The sequence below is a fragment of the Mustela lutreola genome, chromosome 2, assembly GCF_030435805.1.
Source record: "Mustela lutreola isolate mMusLut2 chromosome 2, mMusLut2.pri, whole genome shotgun sequence".
Taxonomy (NCBI): Eukaryota; Metazoa; Chordata; class Mammalia; order Carnivora; family Mustelidae; genus Mustela; species Mustela lutreola.
In genome coordinates this window covers 79,090,964-79,108,019 of record NC_081291.1, presented here as the reverse complement: position 1 = coordinate 79,108,019, position 17,056 = coordinate 79,090,964, and the positions used below count along the sequence as shown (strand labels likewise).

The 17,056-nt window shown below is 38.4% G+C and overlaps 1 protein-coding gene across 1 annotated transcript in view; it reads left to right on the top strand.

Moving 5' to 3' along the window:
• LOC131825553 (serine/arginine repetitive matrix protein 1-like) overlaps positions 1 to 17,056 on the top strand; it is a 618,386-nt gene that overhangs the window by 423,227 nt on the left and 178,103 nt on the right. The gene's annotated exons all lie outside the window — the stretch shown is intronic.

Sequence of the window (17,056 nt, the reverse complement as noted above, 5' to 3'; positions counted from 1 at the left end):
TAGTTTATCTAATATATATATTTTTTCTTATATTTTTCTTTATTTGTTGTTTTCTTTTTTTAAAATTCTTCCCTTTTCTTTTTTTTTTTCCTTTTTTTTTTTCTTTCTTCCTTTTTGTACCTCTTTTTATCCCCTTCCTCCCCCCTCATGATTTGGGATCTTTTCTCATTTGGTTAAAGCATATTTTCCTGGGGTTGTTGCCACCCTTTTAGTATTTTACTTGCTCCTTCATATACTCTTATCTGGACAAAATGACAAGATGGAAAAATTCACCACAAAAAAAAGAACAAGAGGCAGTACTGAAGGCTAGGGACCTAATCAATACAGACATTGGTAATATGTCAGATCTAGAGTTCAGAATGACAATTCTCAAGGTTCTAGCCGGGCTCGAAAAAGGCATGGAAGATATTAGAGAAACCCTCTCGGGAGATATAAAAGCCCTTTCTGGAGAAATAAAAGAACTAAAATCTAACCAAGTTGAAATCAAAAAAGCTATTAATGAGGTGCAATCAAAAATGGAGGCTCTCACTGCTAGGATAAATGAGGCAGAAGAAAGAATTAGTGATATAGAAGACGAAATGACAGAGAATAAAGAGGCTGAGCAAAAGAGGGACAAACAGCTACTGGACCATGAGGGGAGAATTCGAGAGATAAGTGACACCATAAGACAAAACAACATTAGAATAATTGGGATTCCAGAAGAAGAAGAAAGAGAGAGGGGAGCAGAAGGTATACTGGAGAGAATTATTGGTGAGAATTTCCCCAATATGTCAAAGGGAACAAGCATCAAAATTCAGGAGGTTCAGAGAATGCCCCTCAAAATCAATAAGAATAGGCCCACACCCCGTCACCTAATAGTAAAATTTACAAGTCTCAGTGACAAAGAGAAAATCCTGAAAGCAGCCCGGGAAAAGAAGTCTGTAACATACAATGGTAAAAATATTAGATTGGCAGCTGACTTATCCACAGAGACCTGGCAGGCCAGAAAGAGCTCGCATGATATTTTCAGAGCACTAAACGAGAAAAACATGCAGCCAAGAATACTATATCTAGCTAGGCTATCATTGAAAATAGAAAGAGAGATTAAAAGCTTCCAGGACAAACAACAACTGAAAGAATTTGCAAACACCAAACCAGCTCTACAGGAAATATTGAAAGGGGTCCTCTAAGCAAAGAGAGAGCCTACAAGTGGTAGATCAGAAAGGAACAGAGACCATATACAGTAACAGTCACCTTACAGGCAATACAATGGCCCTAAATTCATATCTCTCAATAGTTACCCTGAATGTTAATGGGCTAAATGCCCCTGTCAAAAGACACAGGGTATCAGAATGGATAAAAAAACAAAACCCATCTATATGTTGCCTCTAAGAAACTCATTTTAAGCCTGAAGACATCTCCAGATTTAAAATGAGAGGGTGGAAAAGAATTTACCATGCTAATGGACATCAGAAGAAAGCAGGAGTGGCAATCCTTATATCAGATCAATTAGATTTTAAGCCAAAGACTATAATAAGAGATGAGGAAGGACACTATATCATACTCAAAGGGTCTGTCCAACAAGAAGATCTAACAATTTTAAATATCTATGTCCCCAACGTGGGAGCAGCCAACTAGAAAAACCAATTTATAACAAAATCAAAGAAACACATCAACAATAATACAATAATAGTAGGGGATTTAACACTCCCCTCACTGAAATGGACAGATCATCCAAGCAAAAGATCAGCAAGGAAATAAAGGCCTTAAACGACACACTGGACCAGATGGACATCACAGATATATTCAGAACATTTCATCCCAAAGCAACAGAATACACATTCTTCTCTAGTGCACATGGAACATTCTCCAGAATAGATCACATTCTCGTTTTTAAATCAGGACTCAACCGGTATCAAAAGATTGGGATCATTCCCTGCATATTTTCAGACCACAATGCTCTAAAGCTAGAACTCAACCACAAAAGGAAGTTTGGAAAGAACCCAAATACATGGAGAGTAAACAGCATCCTTCTAAAGAATGAATGGGTCAACCGGGAAATTAAAGAAGAATTTAAAAAAATCATGGAAACAAATGATAATGAAAACACAATGGTTCAATCTGTGGGACACAACAAAGGCAGTCCTGAGAGGAAAATATATAGTGGTACAAGCCTTTCTCAAGAAACAAGAAAGGTCTCAGGTACACAACCTAACCCTACACCTAAAGGAGCTGGAGAAAGAACAAGAGAGAAACCCTAAGCCCAGCAGAAGAAGAGAAATCATAAAGATCAGAGCAGAAATCAATGAAATAGAAACCAAAAAAACAATAGAACAAATTAATGAAACTAGGAGCTGGTTCTTTGAAAGAATTAATAAAATTGATAAACCCCTGGCCCGACTTATCAAAAAGAAAAGAGAAAGGACCCAAATAAATAAAATCATGAATGAAAGAGGAGAGATCACAATTAACACCAAAGAAATACAAACTATTATAAGAACATACTATGAGCAACTCTATGCCAATAAATTTGACAATCTGGAAGAAATGGATGCATTCCTAAAAACATATAAACTACCACAACTGAAACAGGAAGAAATAGAAAGCCTGAACAGACCCATAACCAGGGGATTATGGGTAAGGAGATTGAAACTGTCATCAAAAATCTCCAAGCCAACAAAAAACCCAGGGCCAGACGGCTTCCCGGGGGAATTCTACCAAACATTTAAAGAAGAACTAATTCCTATTCTCCTGAAACTGTTCCAAAAAATAGAAATGGAAGGAAAACTTCCAAACTCATTTTATGAGGCCAGCATCACCTTGATCCCAAAACCAGACAAGGATCCCATCAAAAAAGAGAGCTATAGACCAATATCTTTGATGAACACAGATGCGAAAATTCTCACCAAAATACTAGCCAATAGTTTTCAACAGTACATTAAAAGGATTATTCACCACGACCAAGTGGGATTTATTCCAGGGCTGCAAGGTTGGTTCAACATCCGCAAATCAGTCAATGTGATACAACACATCAATAAAAGAAAGAACAAGAACCATATGATACTCTCAATAGATGCTGAAAAAGCATTTGACAAAGTACAGCATCCCTTTCTGATCAAAACTCTTCAAAGTGTAGGGATAGAGGGTACATACCTCAATATCATCAAAGCCATCTATGAAAAACCCACCGCAAATATCATTCTCAATGGAGAAAAACTGAAAGCTTTTCCGCTAAGGTCAGGAACACAGCAGGGATGTCCATTATCACCACTGCTATTCAACATAGTACTAGAGGTCCTAGCCTCAGCAATCAGACAACAAAAGGAAATTAAAGGCATCCAAATCAGCAAAGAAGAAGTCAAATTATCACTCTTCGCAGATGATATGATACTAGATGTGGAAAACCCAAAAGACTCCACTCCAAAACTGCTAGAACTTGTACAGGAATTCAGTAAAGTGTCAGGATATAAAATCAATGCACAGAAATCAGTTGCATTTCTCTACACCAACAACAAGACAGAAGAAAGAGAAATTAAGGAGTCAATCCCATTTACAATTGCACCCCAAACCATAAGATACCTAGGAATAAACCTAACCAAAGAGGCACGGAATCTATACTCAGAAAACTATAAAGTACTCATGAAAGAAATTGAGGAAGACACAAAGAAATGGAAAAATGTTCCATGCTCCTGGATTGGAAGAATAAATATTGTGAAAATGTCTGTGCTACCTAAAGCAATCTACACATTTAATGCAATTCCTGTCAAGGTACCATCCATCTTTTTCAAAGAAATGGAGCATATAATCCTAAAATTTATATGGAACCAGAAAAGACCTCGAATAGCCAAAGGGATATTGAAAAAGAAAGCCAACGTTGGTGGCATCAGAATTTCGGACTTCAAGCTCTATTACAAAGCTGTCATCATCAAGACAGCATGGTACTGGCACAAAAACAGACACATAGATCAATCGAACAGAATAGAGAGCCCAGAAATAGACCCTCAACTCTATAGTCAACTAATCTTCGACAAAGCAGGAAAGAATGTCCAATGGAAAAAAGACAGCCTCTTCAATAAATGGTGCTGGGAAAACTGGACAGCCACATGCAGAAAAATGAAATTGGACCATTTCCTTACACCACACACGAAAATAGACTCAAAATGGATGAAGGACCTCAATGTGTGAAAGGAATCCATCAAAATCCTTGAGGAGAACACAGGCAGCAACCTCTTCGACCTCAGCCACAGCAACATCTTCCTAGGAACATTGCCAAAGGCAAGGGAAGCAAGGGAAAAAATGAACTACTGGGATTTCATCAAGATCAAAAGCTTTTGCACAGCAAAGGAAACCGTTAACAAAATCAAAAGACAACTGACAGAATGGGAGAAGATATTTGCAAACGACATATCAGATAAAGGACTAGTGTCCAGAATCTATAAAGAACTTAGCAAACTCAACACCCAAAGAACAAATAATCCAATCAAGAAATGGGCAGAGGACATGAACAGACATTTCTGCAAAGAAGACATCCAGATGGCCAACAGACACATGAAAAAGTGCTCCATATCACTCGGCATCAGGGAAATACAAATCAAAACCACAATGAGATATCCTCACACCAGTCAGAATGGCTAAAATCAACAAGTCAGGAAATGACAGATGCTGGCGAGGATGCGGAGAAAGGGGAACCCTCCCTACACTGTTGGTGGGAATGCAAGCTGGTGCAGCCACTCTGGAAAACAGCATGGAGGTTCCTCAAAATGTTGAAAATAGAACTGCCCTATGACCCAGCAATTGCACTATTGGGTATTTACCCCAAAGTTACAAACGTAGTGATATAAAGGGGCACGTGCACCCGAATGTTTATAGCAGCAATGTCCACAATAGCCAAACTATGGAAAGAACCTAGATGTCCATCAACAGATGAATGGATCAAGGAGATGTGGTATATATACACAATGGAGTACTATGCAGCCATCAAAAGAAATGAAATCTTGCCATTTGCAACTACATGGATGGAACTAGAGCGTATCATGCTTAGCGAAATAAGTCAAGCAGAGAAAGACAACTATCATATGATCTCCCTGATATGAGGAAGTGGTGATGCAACATAGGGGCTTAAGTGGGTATGAGAAGAATAAATGAAACAAGATGGGAATGGGAGGGAGACAAACCATAAGGGACTCTTAATCTCACAAAACAAACTGAGGGTTGCTGGGGGGAGGGGGTTTGGGAGAAGGGGGTGGGATTATGGACATTGGGGAGGGTATGTGCTTTGGTGAGTGCTGTGAAGTATGTAAACCTGGTGATTCACAGACCTGTACCCCTGGGGATAAAAATATACGTTTATAAAAAACAAAAAATTTAAAAAAAAAAGAAACAAAGGGAGTTTTTGGTTGCTTTTTCATTGGGTAATTAAACGCTGTGCCTCAGAAGCAACTCACATGTTACTTCTCTCTCCTTAGTGGCCAGATCCACGGGATCCTTTGACCCCAACCAGCTACAAGAGAAAAGGGGTACAAATCAATATTTGCCCAGGAAGTAGGGATCCAGAGAGACTTGGTGAACCCTATTAAATGCTATGACACTGGAAAGTGCCTTGGCATTATTACTAAGCATATGCCTTCACTTGTAACATCCCTGGGTTCTTTTCAGCATGTCCCTTGTACTTCTACTTAGGCATAGGAAGCAGTATTAGGAAACAAAAATATTATTTTGATTATGGATAGAATCCTAACCCTCAACTTGGTTGTGGTATAATCACACATAAGTCATTTAATCACTTTGAAATGGAACAATCATGTCCACCTCAGGGGTTTTGATGAAGATTAAATTGGTAACTTTTATTAAAATGTCCTGCATATTGCTTATTAAATGCAGGCCAATGGCAATATTTACTAGTAGGCTGTATTAGTTTGAAAAAATCTTTTTTTTTTTTTCATCTAGAAAGGTCTAAATAAAATTAAAATCAATTTAGGTAGAACTTAACTATCAAACTATGTGAGATCCTTAAAGCATCTTTATATTACCTACTGCTGTTGACCTAGCCAGTACATCTTGAATTATTCTTTATGAAATCATGGTGAGAGTGGGAAGATACAAGTTATCAAGTTTTTTTTTTTTTCCCCCCTTTGGGAAGAAATGGTTCCAGACTTTCATAAATTTCCATCACAGCATTTTTGCATTGCCACTTGGGTCTTTATTTTCCTACATTACTGCATCATATAGGTCTTAGGAATTTAAGCCTGTGAAATGATGGGCCTTATTTCAAGTCCTTGTTCAATTTCAGCTGACTTACAGGTTAATAACATATATCTCTCTGATTTACGGTTTAAGAGTGGATTTTGAAGGTTAGTTCTTTAAAAAAATTTTTTTTTTTAGTTTTTGTTTTAATTTCAGTTAGTTAACATATAGTCTTATACTAGCTTTGTTGTATATTATTGTGGTTCAGTAATTCCAGTCATTACCCAGTGCTCACCACAAGTGCCCTCCTTAGTCCCCATCACCTATTTCACCCAGCCCCCCACCAACCTCCTCTCTGGTTAAATCTTTAAAAATAGGGTTATTAAAAAGACTTGAACTAAACCTAATGATGATAACTGATATACCAGAAGTTTATTTCTGCAAACAGCAGATGTCATTGATGATTAGAGCAATTTTGCATTTATGACAAGGAAAAAGCCATCTTAGCACTAGTAAAGCAGGTGTCAATGACTCATACCCCCTGTAGGGGTAACAGTCAAGCTCATAGTCTTCTTTTCTGCCCCTGACACCAGTGAATGGAATAGTGTGATCATACCACTGAATCACTCCTTCGCTTGTCCTTTCTGCCACTTCCCCTCCCTCCCTCTTGAGACTCTGAACCATGCTATCAGTTGAATGCTTTTGAAAATGGGTATTTTCCAGGTGTATATTGTTATTGTTTTTGTCATGAACACTGTGGCGTATTGATGCAAAAATATTTCCCTTTTTTCCTCTTTCCTACAAACTCTCTTAAGAGGGCTTTGCCAATGGGACACCAGTCGTTTAGCATCTGCCTTTGGCCCAGGTCATGATCCTAGGGTCCTGGGATTGAATCCCTCATCAGGCAGCCGGCTTCTCCCTCTGCCTGCCACTCCCCCTGCTTGTTCTCTCTCTCTCTCTCTCTCTCTGACAAATAAGTAAGTAAAATATTAAAAACAAACAAACAAACAACAACAACAACAAAAAAAAAAAACCAGCTTTGTTGTCTTCCCTGTAAGGGGTGCAGTATATCCCTGCCCCTTTACTCTGGGCTGGATGGGAGGCTTGCCTTGGTCAGCAGAATGACAGTGTGTTCAGTTCAGGGCCTTGGCGTCAAGAGGCCTTGCATATTTCTGTTTTTTCCCTCTGGAACCTTGATACTGTTATAAGCACAAAGCAGACTAGTCTGCTGGGGGATCAGATACGGTGCAGAAAAAAAGCCAAGTCATCCGAGCCAAGGCCATTCTAGACCAGCCAGCATCCAATGGACCTTCTAGCTGACCAGACCCAGGAGTGAGCCCATCAGAACTGCCAAGATGACCCTTAGACTTATGAGAAATGGTACACAGTAGTGTTGAAGTCTCCAAGTTTGGGGTGGTTTGCTGATGCTGCAGTTGTATGTGTACTATAGACGGATTGAAACTTGCCATATCTAAGTGAAGGAATGGGGCCATAGTGTGTGTCAGTCTCAAGGAGATTCCTCAGCTGAATCCTAACGTCTCAGAGACTCTCCTCCCCGAATAAACATATTCTGTGTTCATCTGGGACTTCTCATTTTACAACTGTGTTAGTTTCTATTTGCTAATGTTACAAATTAGCACAAATTTGGTGCCTTAAAACAGCACAAATTTACTATCTTATAGTCCTAAAATCACACATTTCTGAGATCCAAATTGGATTTCTAAAATCACTGAGTCCTAGGGTTTTGTTTCCTTGCTAAGAATTCTTTCCTTACTTTTTTTCTCTCCTTGTAGATTTGACTAGAAACAGCCAACACAAACCAGGCCATATCTTCACCACTTTGTGTGGAAATTTCTGCAGCTAAATTATCACTGAGAAATAATCACTTACAAGTTCTGCTTTGCATTTGCAGGACACATTCCAGATAAGCTTTCTGCCTCTATGTAATGTGAAGCCTCTTTCCTCTGGTTTCTAATAACATATTTCTCATTTCTTTCTGAGCCCTTACTAACCATGCCTTTAAGTACACAATTCTATCAACAGTCTGTTTATGAAGATTTAAATGTTCTTGAAGAAAACGTAGGATCTCTCCATTGTACTCTCCCCTTTCATCTGAGTCCTCCTTAGCAGAATCATCAGAACCCACATTTCTACCTACAGTCTGTTTAAGGCAATCCAGGCTCTTTCTGTCATGGTCATCAACATTTTCTAGCCTCTGACCCTTCCTAATTCCCAAGCCACTTTCACATTTTTAGTTCTTTTGAGTAGCAGCCCACTTTTGGTGCCAGAGTCTATGTTTGTTTCTGATTCCTGCTCTAAAATATCACCACAGATTTAGTGGTTTAAAACAACGTAGGTGTATTATCTTACATTTCTGGAGGACTGAAGTTGCAAAGTTAACATGTTGGCAAGGTTCCATTCTTTTGGGAACCTTTGGGGAGACTCCATTTCCTTGGCTCTTGCAGCTTCTAGAGGCCACCTACATTCCTTGATGTGTGACCCCTTCCTCTGCCAGCAAACTTAGCAGCATAGATTCTTCAGATCTCATTTCCCCTGCCTACTTCCCCACCCCCTCCTTCTCATCTCCACTTCTATCAAATGTCCTTCTCTGATACTGACACTCCTGCCCCCCTCTTTTTAAGGACACCTGTGGTCACATAGGCTTTCCTAAATCATCTAGGATAATCTTCCTATCTCAAGATCCTTAATTGTATATGCTATGTCCCCTTTCCCACTTGAGGTAATATATTCACAAATTTTAAGAATTAGGACATGGGGGGTGCCTGGGCGTTTCAGTCAATTAAGAATTAGGACATGGACATCTTTGGTGGGGGCGGGAGGAGTGGGGGTGGGGATCATTCTTCCTGCACAACCACACTTGTGGGTACTTTTCTTTTAATATTAAAACTCAAATCTATAGCAAATTGACCTCTTTGTTAAAAATGGAATGTACTGGGACGCCTGAGTGGCTCAGTCAGTTAAATGTCTGCCTTTGGCTCCAGTTCTGATCCCAGGATCCTGGGATTGAGTCCCGCATTGGGCTCGTTGCTCAGCAGGGAGCCTGCTTCTCCCTCTGCCTGCCGTTCCCCCTTCTGGTGCTCAATCTCTCTCTCTGACAAGTAAATAAATAAACTCTTTTTAAGAAATAGGATGTACATGCAAAAAGTATCTTTCTAAACAAGGAAGGATAAACTCTATCTTGTCAGAAATTGATCTAAAATGAAGAGTAAAAGAAGCCCCACTTATTTCCTTTAAAAAAAAAATCCCTTTAACATTAAGAAGGGCACATGATGTAATGAGCACTGGGAATTATGTAAGACAGATGAATCACTGACCTCTACCTCTGAAACTAATCATATATGTTAATTAATTGAATTTAAATTAAAAAATGGGGGAAAAAAACACCCATCCCTTTGAATTTGAAGCTACTCCTGAACAATTCGTGGTTCAAATGGTTTTAACTAGTATCACATTTTTACTAGTAAGAAAGACCACTTTTCATATTCATACAAGTCTGTCAACAGTAAACGAAGAACAACTTTGAATTAGTAGGAAGTTGGAAATGCCTGGTGCCCTGTCACTTTTCTGAAGCTGGAGGTGACAGTGTACCTGCAAAGCTGCTAACGAGGGCAGGGGAGCAGTCCCTTGCCTCTACCATCCAACAGTCCAGTCACACTTCCAGTTTAGGGACAGTGCATCAAGGCTAAATAAAACCTTTCAAGACTTCTAAGGTTATTTGCCCGTATTTCGGCCTGAAGTATGGTCGCTGCTCACTTAGCTACCCCATTGCCACTGTTACTGTTGATTTTCAAATATGCAGCTTCTTTGAAATCCAGCCACAGTATTTGCCACTCTGACCTTTAGCGACATTGAATGCCACAAGCCGATTATATCCACGGAGAAGAAAAATTTCCTTTTATATATTTTGTTTATTTGCCATTACCTCCCTGTGACCCTAGGTCTCGCTTTGTGAAACTGCATAAGAAGACAGAAGAAAATTGCACCGAAGAGAGGACTCACCCTCTTCCCCTCCCCCGCCCTGTGGTAGTATTAAAATAGGACTTCTCAGTGTCTTCCATTGCCAAAAATAAAAATATTGTTTATGTCACCTCATGCAATTTAAATGTATTACCATCTCTCTCACTGTACTTCTTTGAAGGTCCTTGGATTCTGGTGCCAATAGTTCTCTTTATATAGAAAAAGATTATTAACTTCTAGTCTAGGACTGTTTCACTTTTGGGTCTAAGATGCAGACAGTGAACTCAAATGTAATTCTTCAGCACGGTGTTAGGTTCTCTCCCTTTTCACATTCTGCAGCATCCTGTTTGCTTTTCACGGTGGAGAACATCATCAAAGTAACTCCAAACTATCTCCAAACTCTTTTCTCCATAGAACATTTGGTCGGTTTAGAGCCGGCTGTTGACAGATGCAAGTTACAAGGGAGAACTTCCTGTTCCATAATATTTGTTTCCTTGTTTTAGGGTGTGTTGTGCTCTTGTGCCGGTGGAATGTTGAGGATGGACCTTTTAAACTTAGGCTACAACAAAGTCCAGAAGGCTGCCCCTGAAAGTTGAGTCGATGTTTTGCTGACACATAGAATTTCTCCCTTTCTGGAGTTAATTTTCATCTGCCATCCATCCGCCCCTTCACCCAAAACACTGGAGTCCGTCTGGCGTTCCTTTAGATCGTCTATGTGTGGGTTCCCCACCCCCCACCCCATCAAATCAAGGCAAGTTAGCATCATCAGAAACCTTCCCAGTTACCATCTGCTACCTTCATGCAGATTTTGAAAGGCTTATAAAACTCAGGAGTCCTGAGATTAATCCTGGACAGGATTGCTTCTGAGGCTCTTTTATGTTGAATCTGCAGTCCTATCAGTAGGTATTCTTTTATTTTCTAGCATTTTGTTGGCATGCATGTGTTTGAGCCTGTGTAGGCATGTATTTTAATACATGGTTGACTTTATTTTTTTATTTTTTTAGAGATTTTATTTATTTATTTGACAGAGAGAGAGAAAGCAAGAGCAGGATTATAAGCAGGGGGAGTGGGAGAGGGGGATGTTGGCCTTGATCCTAGGAGCCTGGGATCATGACCTGAGCCTAAGGCAGATGCTTAAAGACTGAGCCACAGGCGTCCTGTGGTTGACTTTCAGTAGGATTTGAATTACAAACTGGGGTATTTTATGGAAGACCCTATGCGTTAGTGGCTAAATAGATAACTATGGGGTCAGAACACATCGCTGTAAATCCTGATTCTCTGAACTCATTTTGCCTTCTTAGACAAGTTACCTGTGCTTTCCAAGGCTCAATTTCTCCTTATTTAAAATAGTCATCATAATGGAACCTTCTATATAGGGTTTTTTAGAGGAATTAATGAGATCCTTATAAATAAATGATTTAGCATGGTGCTTGGCAGGAATTAAGCGCTCAGTAGATTTCATCTTTTATTCCTTATCTTGATGAAGATGTTAGGCAAAAGTTCAGAAAAGTTCCAACTTGAATAGGCATATGATTATTTTGTTTGAAAAGGCACTGAAATTTATTCGCTCAGTGTATATTTATGTAACCCTCATGGCACATCTGGCACTATAGATACAAATTGGAGGTCCCTGCCTTCCATATAGGGAGAAAACCATATGACAAAGATGATAACACAGTACAGCTGTGGTGGGTATTATGATAAAGATATGGCCCAGATGCCACGAGAAAAAAAAGTGATGCCAACCCTGAGTGATGAAAAGAGGGTGGCAAGGAGAGAAGTGGGACCTCAGTGGAGTCCTGAATGGTAGACAAGTAAAGTTCCCCAGGTGAAGGGAATTATTCTCAATGCAGAAGTAGGAAGAAGTAGGAAGTAGGAAGAAGCATGATAGGATCTTAAAAAAAAAAAAAATCTAAAAATGTTAGTATGGGACTGAACCCATATCTGGCATGAATTTGTATGGCAACAAAACCTAGCTAAGGAAGTAAATAAGTCTCAGGGATAGGGTAGTCTGGGGTAGGTCTCAGGCAGCTCTATAGACACCTAGCTTACCTGCTGTCCTTGCATAAAAGTTAGTAAAGTAATAGTGGCTCCCACTGATTTAATACCTACCCAGAGCCCAATGCTGAAGTTGGTGGTTGTACAACCACTCTGCTCTCAAAACGTATGATATTTTATTGGTTTTCAAGCTAAGTGCAGTAAGGCATGCCATCACTATAGCAAACCTCCTGTAAAAAAATGTAAGAAATGGTAAATGGAGTTTGAATGCCAAACTGTCTTTACTCTGTCTGGTTTATCTTTATTATGAGGATTAGAGCTGCAGAACTAAGGAATTCCTTCCCTGCTGTTACCACTTAGTTTTTGATATGATAATATTCAAGGGCTTTATGGTTCAAAATAAAATTATTAAGAGTCTGTAATTCTCCTGAACATCAATAATCAAACTTGCAACTTGTTGACAGCTTGGTTTTAAAGTATAGGGTCATCACATTACCAAATTTGAGATTTTTTTTTTTTTTGTACCTTCCCCTCTTAGCTGTCCTTCACTCACAGGATCCAGTGTAGGCAGTTAACCTTCTTTAAGAGTTTCTGGACATGGGTGGCCTCCAAGGGAGGTCATAAAAGATCGTCACCCTTCTATGTGGGGGACTCTATGGAGCATTAGGGGGAAGAAATAAGACAGTTGGAGGGGTCCCTTCCCTCCTTTTTATGCAACACAGTGCCTTGACTGTGAAAAGGCTACAATGTTCTTTAACGGGAGTGTCGGCTTCCTAGGGAATATAAAGGGTTCTGCTGACCATGCCTGACCTCTTGTTAGAGTTGCTTCTTTGGGATGTTAAAATGCCTGTCAGGCTTGGAGATGGTTCCTGGATTCATTATCTGTAGAAAGGAATGTGTAACTGTTTTGTGAGTATTGACCCTGTAAACGAACACTTTCCTCCAGTGATCCCAGTGGGTTTGCCAGTACTAAATATCTGTGCCCTGTCTAATGGGTTTAATTGTGATGAATTGAGCTACCAAATATTTAACCGAATGATGCAGCTACAGATTGGATTTTCTTAACAGGTTGTACCTGCTTTTCCACATCTCTTTGCTTCTTACCGTCATATACCTCATACACCCACAGATCCAACACCAACCAGTTTGGGTTTTTTGATGATTTTTCTTCTGTGGTCAGTATTGCCGTGTCTCTTAAAACAAAGAACATTTAGAAGATATCTAAAGTGGGGTAGGTAACCCCTTGCCAAAGAGGTCATGGCCAGGTTGATGTCAATATCCTTCTCAACTCCTTGTTTTTGATTGACACGAATAATGAGAGTTGGCAGATGAAACTGATGGTCTCCTGTGCCAGTGCCATGTTTTGCATGCTTAAAAAGGGAAATCAAGGGAAATTAGGCAAAAAGGCATGTTATCTCGGGGTGATAGGCAGAAAAGTCTTTTATGTTTTTATGTATCTATGTGTGTGTGGCTATTAATATGCATTTGAGGGATTATATACAGGCAAGCTAAAAATAACCATGTATGTACTTTTCATAATCTATAAGACATTGAAGGAATGGTGAAAATCACGAGTGTGTAATATTTTCCCCATTATCCACATTTATCATTTGTAGCTATGAAATGCTCTTTAAAATTGTCTTTTTTGTAAAGGAAAAGGAACATTTTCTGTCTTCATGAAAAAATTAGCCTGCCAGTTCCTGCACAGGTTTATGGTCAGGAGCTATAACCTTTTTTTTTTTATGGGATTTAAACACAGGGAATGGTTCACATTGATTTGGTTGTCACACCAAACCTAAGCAAAACTTTGTACTTTTCATCACTCTACGAGAAACAAATGGATGAGTTGAGAGGGAAGTCGTTGTATGCTCTGTAACTGAGTGGAAGTGGATGGTTTTGCTTCCTTTGCTTTTGTGTTTCATCCGAAGAGTAGAGTACACAACTTTTCCATCTCTTCAAGTCGTTGTAAATTGCTGAACATTTAAAAAAAAAAAAAGTGTCTCTGCATTGTCTTAGGTAAACTGAACTTATTTCTGGCAAAGCTTTTCTGTAGTCCCCGTTAGATTTATTTACCAACTACTCACTTTTCAAGCAGGAACATCTACACCCTCGATCTGAATTTCAAGTTAGTTTAATTACGCTCTATCAGATGAAAAATGGAAAAGACTATTTGGGTTCTTTTTCCTCATGAGAAGATAATTTTCTTGCTTTGTGAACAGCTCTGTGATATTATTTTAATGCTCCTTTTTAGAAAGCATGTAGCACTTCCAGCAACATCTACTTCCCTCCTAAAATACTTTGTAAATAGAATTGAGAACCATGAAATAGGTATTCCTATGACAGAGAGTTTTTGAGTCTTTTGGTTCCTCTTTCATTGTTCAAATTGTATCCTGTTTACATGTAACATTAAACAAAAGATGATGTTTCCACAATATTTAGTAGGCACATGCCTGAGTTTCCATAGCTTTTTGGTAAACTATTCTAGGAGGATAGATCATTCTGGGGAAAAAATGATATTTTCCAACATCTGTATTGGGAAGTGGTTTTCCATCTGAACAGTTTCATACACTATGATGAAAATTACAGTCATTTTTGAAAAGCACTTTCTATTGGTTGGCTTTCTAAACATTTTTGGTTGAGTTTATTGTGATTCCATATGAATTCCTAAATATCAGAAGTATTAGCTTGGAAGTTGTGAGGCAACCATTAATATCCCCTTGTCAGACAATGAAATGAAGTTCTGTGGAAAGTCAGCCTGGCAGTTACCATGCATTTAAATATTTCTTTCCAGCTAACTTAAATACTCTCAGAACAAATGTGAGGTCTCTCCTTAGCTCATAATATCCGCAGAGCCAACAGTGGTATTGATTTCAGAGAGAAAAGAAGAAAAGGGCATTTGGAAATTTTTTCATTCTTACTCCTTGGTTATGTCTGAAAATTTAGAAGATTGGAAGTTAGTGACTGGGAAGAAGGCAAGCTGGGTGGAAACAAAAGGAGCTAGGAGCATCTTACAATGTCTCTGATTGTGGAAACAGAGCCAATCACAGACCGTGCCACAGGGCCTAAAAATTAACATTTGTGTTAGACAAATGTGGGATATCCTGTTTTTTTTACACAGTGAAAGATTTGCATGTGATCTTCCCCTGCTTTTTCAATGCTTTTAATCTAACTATGAGAAGAGGGTTAGCAGAAAGACACTTTTTCCTCATTCATCTATATTGCCTTCTTTTTTACTCCTCCCCTAAAATAAATTTGTTTGGGTTGGAAAGTGAAGTTAGTGGTAGCAGTGGCATTGACAATATCCTGGTTGCTAAAATATCCCCAGAGAGCATCATGTGGCACATTTTTGGGAGGAAATATATATATATATATATATATATAATTTTTAAAAAAAATTATATATATATAATTTTAATTATATATATAATTATAAATATATATATATATATATGATTTAAAAAAAATTCTAAGTCAAGTGGAATTTCAGAACACTTTGGTAGCAGTGGCATTGACAATATCCTGGTTGCTAAAATATCCCCAGAGAGCATAATGTGGCACATTTTGGGGGGGATATATATACACACACACACACACACACACACACACACACACATATAAATATATATATTTTTAAAAAATTATATATATGTGTATATATATAATTTTTTAAAAATTATATATATATATTTATAATTTAAAAAAAATTCTAAGTCAAGTGGAATTTCAGAACACTTTGGTGGTAACTATATTCCAAGGCTTGTTTTCACATTGGAATTACATCTGCATAGACTGTGCGTAAGAAAAAAAATATTAAAGAGAGAAATCTCACACCAATAAATTTCCTCAAGACTTCCATGCTCTGAATGATGCACCGTAGCGTGAGCTGAGCTAGAGGATTTGTGCCTTTTCTCTTACCTAATTCTGAGTCCTATACTTATTGAACGGGTGATTGAGTGAACAAGTCACTGCTACTTTTAATTTTTTGTCCCGAAATACAGACTTTCTATTAGTTAAATGTAACATATGATGCCCCACCCATCTCTTTAAGTTCCACATTAATTCATGACACTCTAATATTATGTTTTTATTTAGGTATCAGGGATAATTTCTGCTGATTACCAGTATGATAGAGACCATGCTGTTCAATAATTATTCACATTTCCTGACCCATTTACTTCCAATTGTATCTGACCTCCCAATCCCTGGGAAGTTTCATCTTCCATTGTCACATTATTATCCTATTGCCACTATCTGTAATGAGCCATTAGCTATCTGCTGGCCGCTTAACCCTGCTTCCGGATTTCCTTCTTTTTAAAGGCTGAATAATATTTGTGTGTGTACCACATTTTCTTATCCAGCCATCCATCAGTAGACATTTAGATTGTTTCCATATCTTGGTTATTTTGAATAATGCCATAATGAACATCAGAGTATTTTCAGTCTCAAAAAAGAAAGAAATCCTGTCATTTCCAGCAACACTCGTGAACCTGGAGTACGGTATGGCTAAGTGAATTTCGCCGATACAGGAAGACAAATACTGCATGATCTCACTTATATGCAGAATCTAAAATAGTCAAACTCATATAAGCAGGGAGTGAGATGCTGGTTGCCAGGACCTAGGATAAGAGCAAAACAGGGAGATGTTGGTTAAAGGGTATAAAGTTTTAATTGCCCAAGATGGATAAGTTCTGGAGCTCTTACCTACAACAATGTGCCTGTAATTAACAATACTATATAATGTGCTTGAAATTGGCTTAAAGACTAGATCTTAAGTATTGATACCACATACAAAACAATAATAACTATGTCAGGTGATATGTTACTTAGTTTGATTGTAGTGATTATTTCATAATATATACATATGTATATCAAAATATTAATTTCCTAACCCTAAGTGTGTATTTTTTTGTCAATTATA